This window comes from Notechis scutatus, chromosome 1 (genome assembly GCF_049901735.1).
Source record: "Notechis scutatus isolate UNSWTSFEM ecotype Mainland chromosome 1, rNotScu1.2, whole genome shotgun sequence".
Taxonomy (NCBI): domain Eukaryota; kingdom Metazoa; phylum Chordata; class Lepidosauria; order Squamata; family Elapidae; genus Notechis; species Notechis scutatus.
In genome coordinates, this window is record NC_142009.1 from 72,893,923 (window position 1) to 72,903,326 (window position 9,404).

The 9,404-nt window shown below is 39.2% G+C and overlaps 1 long non-coding RNA gene across 2 annotated transcripts; it reads left to right on the forward strand.

Moving 5' to 3' along the window:
* Nucleotides 1–415: 415 nt before the first annotated feature.
* On the forward strand, nt 416–6,427 carry LOC148132847 (uncharacterized). 2 transcript variants are annotated; one of them, XR_015749955.1, is made up of 3 exons: nt 416–577; nt 2,028–2,121; nt 6,349–6,427. It is a non-coding gene; the product is annotated as an uncharacterized LOC148132847 (long non-coding RNA). The 2 variants fall into 2 exon arrangements; XR_015749954.1 differs by lacking the exon at nt 416–577 and adding an exon at nt 625–957.
* The last annotated feature ends 2,977 nt before the right edge of the window (nt 6,428–9,404 follow it).

The window sequence follows — 9,404 nt, forward strand, 5'->3', positions numbered from 1 at the left end:
GATTTCCAGAGGATTATATGAGAATGACAAAATGACTGTTTTGTCCAGAAAAGAGAAGAAAAAAAAATAGTCAAGAAGACAAACGAGATTGGCTAATTATTATACTGTATGTGACAACTTATATAAGTAACATTTCCATGATGCACATGATCTCGTTGTACATTGTTAGGAACCAATAACTTATCTTGTATACTGGTGGGCATGGCTTGTATGTAAATATTATAAATATTTATGTAAATATTGAGTTTTTTATTTAAAAAAGAGCAACTTTTACCCAAAAGCAGGCAAAGCAGGCAGGCAGATTGAGTTGCTCGCAGAATCACAGATTCACTTAGAGATCTATCTATCTGCAATTGGCTACTTGAGTCTGCATTGAAAAGCTTCAGTCCTGAGGAAGGTTCGGCTTTGCTTTTAGATTAGCTAGAAAGCAAGAAATCCAAGGATTTCAAATTCCAAGGATTTCCTGCTTTCTAGCTAATCTAAATCTCCTGGCAGAGCAGAACAGTTAATGGTCGGGGGATAAAAAGGAAAAATAGCAACTTAGCAAACCAGGCAAGTTGGATGGCTCGCATGCTAGGTAAGGAGTGAGTGGGCAGGGAGGGGAGGGGCCAGCCAATGGAGCGATTTGCCAGTTCTCCGAACTGGGGACAATCGTGTGTGCAGCGTTTGCAAGAAATCATCAGCTGTGCCTCCTGGACAGCCGACAAGCACTGCGCTCTGGTGCGCAGCATTTGAAAGTCCTTGTTTCCTGCTTTTTCAACCTCAGCTGTGCCGCGCAAAGCAGCTGAGGAGGGAAAAGCAGGGAATAAAGGACAGCCTAGAGCCTGGGCAGGTGGGTGGGCCAAACACTGGTTTGGCTGCTCTTCGCAACTACAGGTTCTATAGAACTGGGCCGAACCAGTAGCATCCCACCTCTGGCTGCCATTTTTTTTGTCATCCCAGCTCCTGCAGGGGCAGGTAAGTACCTGCAATGTACAAAGAATGGCAATCCATTGCATCATAGCAGCGACTAGGTGATTTTTAAGCCTTCACTGTCAACTGTCCAGGTTCCCCACTGTGGATGGACACAGGCTCTGCTTCACCAAATATTAATTGATTGATTGATTGATTGATTTAATTTATGTGCTATGTTCTTCTGAGTTGACCCTTTTCACTTTTAACATACAAGTTTGCACAAGAAAAATCCTCTGCTCTTTCTACGCTTTTGGTATGTGAAAGAAAAGGTGAGGACATAAACAGCCCATCACTCTGGTGCAACATTTAATTTCATATAGAATTTCCAGTTTTTCAGGAAATATTGTAAGAATAAAGATCATTGCTCTTTAGCTTAAACTTGCTTAAATTTACTTTCAATCACTTGTGGAAAATCCTGCTTCTAAAAAAACAAAAGAAAGTACTTCCTTGTGAGTATGGTATGTTTTGGAAATGGTTGACATGAAGAAATAAATACTATTCCATCACAATAAAGCAGATCATTGTTAAGAGATGACAGCTAAATTCATTTTTCTGTAATCAAACAAGAGTCTAAAGTCAAAGGGTTTGGCTAGACATGCTCTGGCATGCCATAGCATGACTTGAGAGCTGAAGACAGAGATGGGATCCATTTTAGGGTGGGATTTCATATGTTTTAATTGAGAAATTGCTGCCTTAAATTTCTGCTTGGCCTAAGACATCCATTTTGTGTTATACCTGGTTAGAATTTTTATAGTGAGGATGCAAAAATCTGGGTGCCCACCATATACGGAGATGCAGAAAACTTTAACACAGATTTTTGCAGTCCAAATATGACAATCTTTTTCTTAATCCCCATCTAAAAATGAAACCAGATAAAGTTAGTTAATAATCTCTACCACTCGTTCAATAACTTTTCTTCAATTGTCATTACTATGTTTTGTTAAGTAGATTCCCAAATAGAATAACAGATTTGGATTTAATTGACAACATTTTTATTACAATATTGTTGTTCTTAATATTGTTGATCTGTCTTGAATGCCAGAGTTTTTCTAATAATATGATGGCATTTTCAGCACAACCTTTGCACTCTTGAATCTTCTGAGACGTGCAGTACAGTATGACCCCTGGACAAGGCTGCCTTAGAAGCATCATGTTGAACTGAACAAGGTCAGAGAAACTTTTAACTATTGCCTGATATTTCACTAATCCTCACATCAATCCAACCCATGTCTCATATTTATCTGAAAACAAATTCTTGGGGAAACTGAGAAAACTCAGAAAAAAACGAGCCATATCAGATGTATACACTGTTTCAAGATCTAGGGGTATTTCTCCAGTGGTGGGATTCAAACATTTTTACCACCAGTTCTTTGGGCATGGCTTGGTAGGTGTGGCTTGGTGGGCATGGCAGGGTAAGGATATTTATTTTATTTATTTATTTATTTGATTTGTCAATCGCTTACAAGATAATAGGTATAAGTATATACATAGTTGTGAATACATGAAATGGGTACATATAAGAAAAATAAAAGAAGAATAAGAGAAACAATAGGACAGGGACGGTAGGCACGTTGGTGCGCTTTATGCACGCCCCCTACAGACCTCTTAGGAAAGGAGTTAGGTCAATAGTAGACAGTCTAAGATTAAAGTTTTTGGGGTTTGGGGAAGAAACCACAGAGTCAGGTAAACAGGATCCCCAAGACGCCTGCCCGGTTCGGCGTCAGCTGGGCGCCGCGACCGGTTCGGCGTCAGCTGGGCCCGCGCCCGGTTCGCGTCAGCTGGCGCGCGCCCGGTTCCGCCGTCAGCTGGGCGCCGCCATCTTTTTGTGAAAATCACTTCCGGTGGCGTCACGAGTGATTTCAAATCCGCGGCGCAGCGCTCGTGAGCTTTTTCGGTAGAAATGGCTTTCTACCGGAAAAGCTCACGGCGCTGGCGCCGCCATCTTTTTGGCGAAAAATTGCTTTTTACCAAAAAGATGGCGGCGCCAGCAACCAGCCCGGTAAGGCTTGTTCGCGGCCCGGTACGGTCCGCGGACCGCGGTTGGGGACCCCTGAGGTAGAGTATTCCAGACATTGACCACTTTGTTGCTAAAGTCGTATTTCCTGCAATCAAGTTTGTTGCGGTTAACCTTGAGTTTGTATCTATTGTGTGCTCTTGTGTTGTTATGGTTGAAGCTGAAGTATTCATTGACAGGTAAGTCATTGCAATGTATGATTTTATATACCATACTAAGATCAGACCCAAGACGGCGTAATTCAAGGCTTTCTAGGTCTAGAATTTCAAGTCTGGTGGCATAAGGTATTCTACAACGAGTAGAGGAGTGGAGAACTCTTCTTGTGAAATATTTCTGGACTTTCTCAACTGTGCTAATATCAGATACATAATGTGGATTCCAGACTGATGAGCTGTATTCGAGTATTGGTCTAGCAAATGTTTTGTATGCTCTAGTTAGTAGCATGATATTACCAGAGAAAAAGCTACGTAGGATTAGGTTAACAATTCTTAATGCCTTTTTGGCTATGTAGTTACAGTGGGCTGTAGCACTTAGATCATTAGAGATGAGTACTCCAAGGTCCTTTACAGAGCTTGGATCATCAACAAGGTCTTGACTATTCAGCCTGTATTTTATTTTCTGATTTTTTTTGCCAATATGTAAGACAGAGCATTTATTTGTTGAGATTTGAAGTTGCCATTTGTTTGACCATTCTGATACATAGTCAAGATCTTTTTGAAGGGTAGCAGTATTGTCTGTGGTATTGAACAGCTTTACATCATCAGCAAAAGAACGCAGTTGCTCTTAATGTGATCACAGAGGTCATTTATGTAGAGTATGAAGAGAGTTGGTACTAGAACACTGCCTTGGGGGACACCACTATTGACAGGTACAGATTTTGATAGGACACTCCCAATTTTGACCATTTGTTGTCTGTTTGACAGGAATGCTTCTATCCAGTTATGCAGTTGTCCAGAGATACCATAAGATTTTAGTTTTAGGAGTACTTTGTCATGTACCACTGAATCAAAGGCTTTACAGAAGTCTATGTAGATTGCGTCTATTGTTTTGCCCTGATCGAGTTGTGTAGTCCATATGTTTTTGCAGTGTAAGAGTTGTAGATTACAGCAGGGGTCCCCAACCACCGGGCCGCGGACCGGTACCGGGCCGTGGAGCACTCTTTACCGGGCCGCAAAGAAAAAAATAAAAAAAATGGCGGCTTTCTTCGCCCGGTGAATGCTGCTGGGATCGGGGATCAAGGACACAAATGAAAGAAGGGGAGGGAGGAAGCAACCGAAGCCTGTCCTGCTCTCTGGCTCAGCTCTCTCAGTCGATTTCTCGCTCCTCCACCAGCCCAGGAAGAAACTGCTTCAAAGAAGCGGGGTGGCTTTTCCTGTCGCCGCAGCTTCCCGAGCGCCCGTTTCACCCCACCCCGCCTGCCCGCTCGCTCGCTCGCGGTTCAATCCACAGTGCTCGTTCTGCCTGCCTGCCTGTCTGGTTGTTTAGGAGCAGCTTGGCTGAGAATAATAACTATTCGCCTCTTTTTATCAGCCGGCTGCTCCGAAACGAAGAAGGCAGGCAGGCAGGCAGGTAGAACGGAGCACTGTGGATTGAACCGCGAGTGGGTGGGGCGGGCGGGGTGGGGGTGAAACGGGCGCTCGGCGAAGCTGTGGCGACAGGAAAAGCCACCCCCCGGCTTCTTGGGCTGCTGGAGGAGCGATAGAGTGACTGAGAGAGGAGCGAGGCAGACACCTGAGGGAGGGAGGAGGAGACACCTGAGGGATGGGGCTGAGGGAGGCAGGGCCGGCGCTCCCTGAACTTGGTGGTTTTGCTGGCAGCGTTTTATTACCCGACTAGGTAACAACATCAGATGTTACCTAGTCAGGTAATGAAACGTCTGCAAGCAAACTACCAAACTCGGATTCTCCCCCCAGGTCCTTGAAAAATGTTTCTGCTTGAAACCGGTCCCTGGTACAAAAGGTTGGGGACCACTGGATTACAGGATAGTTTTTTTTCTGAAACCAAATTGTTTACTGGAGAGTAGGTTGTTTGTTTCTAAGTGGAGGATAATGGATTGGTTAATAATTGATTCCATGACTTTACAGGTGACGCAGCATAAAGAGATTGGTCTGTAATTTTCAACTAGGCTGGGGTCTCCCTTTTTGAAGGTGGGGATGACCATGGCTTGTGACCATAGGTTAGGCAAGGAGCTGGTCCTGAAAGATTTTTCAAAGATTATGTTTAGAGGTTCTGCTATGGCAGTGGATAGCTTTTTTAAGAAGTAGGCACATATTCAATCCGGTCCAATAGATAGAGATGGTTTTAGATTGCGTAGTCCTTTTTCAACATTGTCTTCTGTAAAATCGATATGTATTAGATCATTGTAGTTTTCTGTGGTTCGGCTAGGAAAAACTGGGCATGATCCATTGCTGTTTACAAATACTGAGCCAAAGAATGTGTTAAAGAGGTTGGCTTTAATGGTGTTGTCGTTGCAGTCTTTACCATTAGGTCCTATCAGGGGTGGGATGGACCTTGAGTCTTTTAGTTTGTTGTTTACAAAATTGTAAAAAGTGTGGGTAGAATTGGTACGTAGAAGGTTTTCCTCTTGTTTAATGTGATAATTGGTGAATTCAGTCTTTATCTGATGGCATAAATTTTTGTATCAGCTTTTGAAATTGGCAATGTGACCAGATTTATTTTTCCGCCAGAGTGATCTCTTTTTGGATTGAAGTTTCCTTATTGTTATGGGTAATCTGTTTTTTGTTTTGTTTTGGGAGTTGTTGTTGGTACATATAGTTTGATGACCCTTTTGACTTCAAGTTAAAATATTTTACTTGAATATTTTACAAAATATTTTACAAAATATTGTAAAATCTCCATTCCCTCCCCACTCCAGGGGAAGGATACTGCAAATTCTCCATTCTGTCCCCACTCCTGGGGGAAGGTTACTGCAAAATCCCATTCCCTCCCCATCCCACTAACCTGCTTTCCAGGTCCGTTCTCCTGTGCAGGGCAACAAAAGAAGACCCAGCCAATCAGCTAGCACTCAGGAGGTAGAAACAGATGGGGGCGGGGCCAGTCAGAGGTGGCATTTGCCGGTTCTCCGAACTACTCAAAATTTCCACTACTGGTTCTCCAGAACTGATCAGGACCTGCTGAATAGCACCTCTGTATTTCTTCATGGAATACCATCTTTCCAAGCATATTAGAATGTAGAGCCAGATCTTTCCACCATCTTGCCCCCTTGAAGTGAGAAAGTTTGCAATATTACCCTTTGGGACATGGAAATGCAACAATTTCATTTCTCTGTCCTGAGCTGACTGATGGCCAGTATTCTAAGTCCAAACAGGGACAAATTTCCAGTAGTTTCCACTTGACTAAACTAATGTGTACTTCTTTAGTTCCAGGTCAGCCATGTTTCTTTGAAGACATTTCATATACAACAGAATGCTGTTCAAATCATTCATGGCAATGTACAAGGCATGAATGTCGAAAAAGAATTCAAGGAAAAGAACACCTGTACACAAAATTAGTATAACATGAATAAATTACTATACACTAAAAATCTTCCCCATACCCGTAACTGTTCTGTGTGAAATGATATGTTGAAGAGAAGAAAATTCTAATTACTTGGGTGGAAAATCTATGATGGTGGACTTCAACCACTATCAACTCCAGCCCAAATGACTACAGATAGTCCTTGACTTTTGACCACAACTGGGGCCAAACCTTCCATCACTAAGCAAAATAGTTGTTTAGTGAGCTGCATCTGATTTTATGACCTTTTAGGCACGAACTGCAAATTCAGAAGCAAATGTATTATTTGTGAATTTTATGAAAACCAGGTACAGTATAATAGCTATCATATTTCTCCACTTTTTGTACTGATTTTAAAACAATTGAAGGAGATGTATGTTATGAATACAGTAGTTGTGTTACAGCTTGCAGAAGAAGAAATGGCAGCTGAAAATAGTGCTGAGAAAAGCAGAACTGAAACCACAGTGAAGACCAAAGAATCGGCAAGTAGACTGGCTCTGCAAACCTCTCTGGACAAAGAGAAGATGGGAGATTGCCCACAAGTGCTTCCAACAGTTGCTTCTCATGAAGAGACCACAAGACAGTGGGCAGTACATTTGAGTACTAGGAGATGAAGAAATAGCAATCTTGCTCAAATCATGATTAGTGTCTAAAAGAACTCCCATGTTTGCATACTTCCTTTTCTAACTACAGTCACAAAATGTTTATTAATTACTTTTCAGCTGTTAGAACCCCTTGGATCCATATGTCTGAAAAGACTGGATCAGTCTGCCTGTCAAGCTTAATATATATATATATTTTTACAAATTTTTATTAACTTTTAAAGACATACAAAACATAAAAAATTCAAGACATAAAAACATAAAAAATCTCTTTTCTGAAAGTTGCTTAATCCCGGGTCAAAACTCTTGGTACAGACACACATTCAAATTCATATTCATTTTACATACCATTCCATATCTTATTACATTTTCATTTTTCTATATAGCTTCTCCTTTCTTTTAAATTTTCTCAATTTTATTTTATTTATCTCCTCTCAATTCAAATCATAATATTTATTCTTTGTCTGTTCTATTTCCAACTATCCGTTTATCTTTCTTCTTAAAAGAAAAAAAAAGAAAAACCTTCTCCTGTACACTGATTGGAGTGTGACGCCTATGTCTCTTTCCCCTATATTTATAATACTTGATTTAAAGTACATAACTTACGTTGGGATTCTGTCTGGTACATTCTAACATTATACAATATCATCAAAACCAATACAAATCTATTCATTAATATTAATATTTATTCATATCTTAAACATCTAGCACATTTCTTATCAATTAGATCACATATTTCTATGGGAGCACCTCTTTGCCATATTAATTCCATCCCCCACATCACATATTATAAATCATTATTACATTACATGTTCCCCTCTCCTTCTTCAAACCTCTCATTTCACGAATAATTTCACTATTATAACATAGCCTAATCATTGGTATTAACAATCATTTATATCTTTAGACATTTTACACATTTCAATTAATTATCATACCTTTATGGGAACACTTCTTATACTTTCCAAAATTATTCCCCCACATCACCGATCTTAAATCATTATTTCATTAAAGTACTCCCTTCTCTTAACAAAAATTTCACTAAATTATACTAAATATTTATCAAATTTTAAATTACATATTATTTCCAATCTTCTATAATTATTTCTAAATACAAATATAAAAATGCAATCTTATGTACCCTTCTAGAATCCCTTTTCCAATAAAATCTATCCATTATCTCTAAAAAACTTTTGTTTTTTGCATTTTGCTCCCCACCATTAAAGCTTCTTATTCCTTCCTTTCTCCCTTGCTTCTTCTTCTCCTTATCCTCTTTACCCCTTTGTCTCTCCACCTCCCTTTTATCCTGTTTTCCCTCTTTCTGTTGTTTCCTAACACGATATCCTCTTTTCACCTTATTCTTCTCTTTTTGGATTGTTTTCCCAGGTCTTAAAGTCTTCTTCTCCTTTTTCTCCTCCTTCTTTTCTTCTCCAACCAAAGTCACATGTTCTTCAAAAATGGCTTCTTCTTTATCCTGCTCATACGATTTTACATAAGCACAAACCGCCATTTCTATAAACTGAAAAAGAGTGCCAAAAACATCTTTCCCTTCTTGTTTTTCTCTTTCATATTTTTGATGTATAAGTTCTAGTTCATCCACAACTGATGCCATTGTACAGAGAATTTTTTTTTCAAAACAACCACCCAAGTGCTTTTAGTCTGAGATAATTCTCATAAAATCCAAAGTCATCAAACAGTCCAATCAGCTGATTCTTTTTAATACTTTCTCTTTTTCCACTTTCTCTTTTTGGGATAAAGTTTGATCACAAAGTTCTCTTTAAAATATATCTTTAGAAAATCTTATTGCTGTTTAATAGCTCTTTAAAATTAGCTCTTTAAAGTTTTAGGCAGTCTTCTCCTTATTTTCAGGTTGCTCCAATTTTTTTTTTTTTTTTAAATAAATTTTATTAATTTTTAAAACACACAAATTGTCATTATTCATTACATGTTTAGACCTTTTTTCATTGTCAATTTAACAAGTCAGATAAATTATAATTCTGTTTTAAACCATTTCCATACAACATACCAAAACCTCTTATTCAGTTTCTCTTTACTTCTCTTTACTCTTATTCAATATCATTATTATTATTTCATCTGTTTCTTTCTGACTTAGTTACCATTATTCTCAATCTATATTTCTACAATTTTTAACTAATTCTCCCCAAAAAGACATATACACACAACACACAAAACATAAAAAAATCTTTTTGGAAAGTAACTTGGACCCAGGTGTCTCTCTCTTCATGGACTTCACTTATATTCATGCTCATCTTACATATCATTACTTATTTTATTTACCATTCTAAGCCTTCTATATT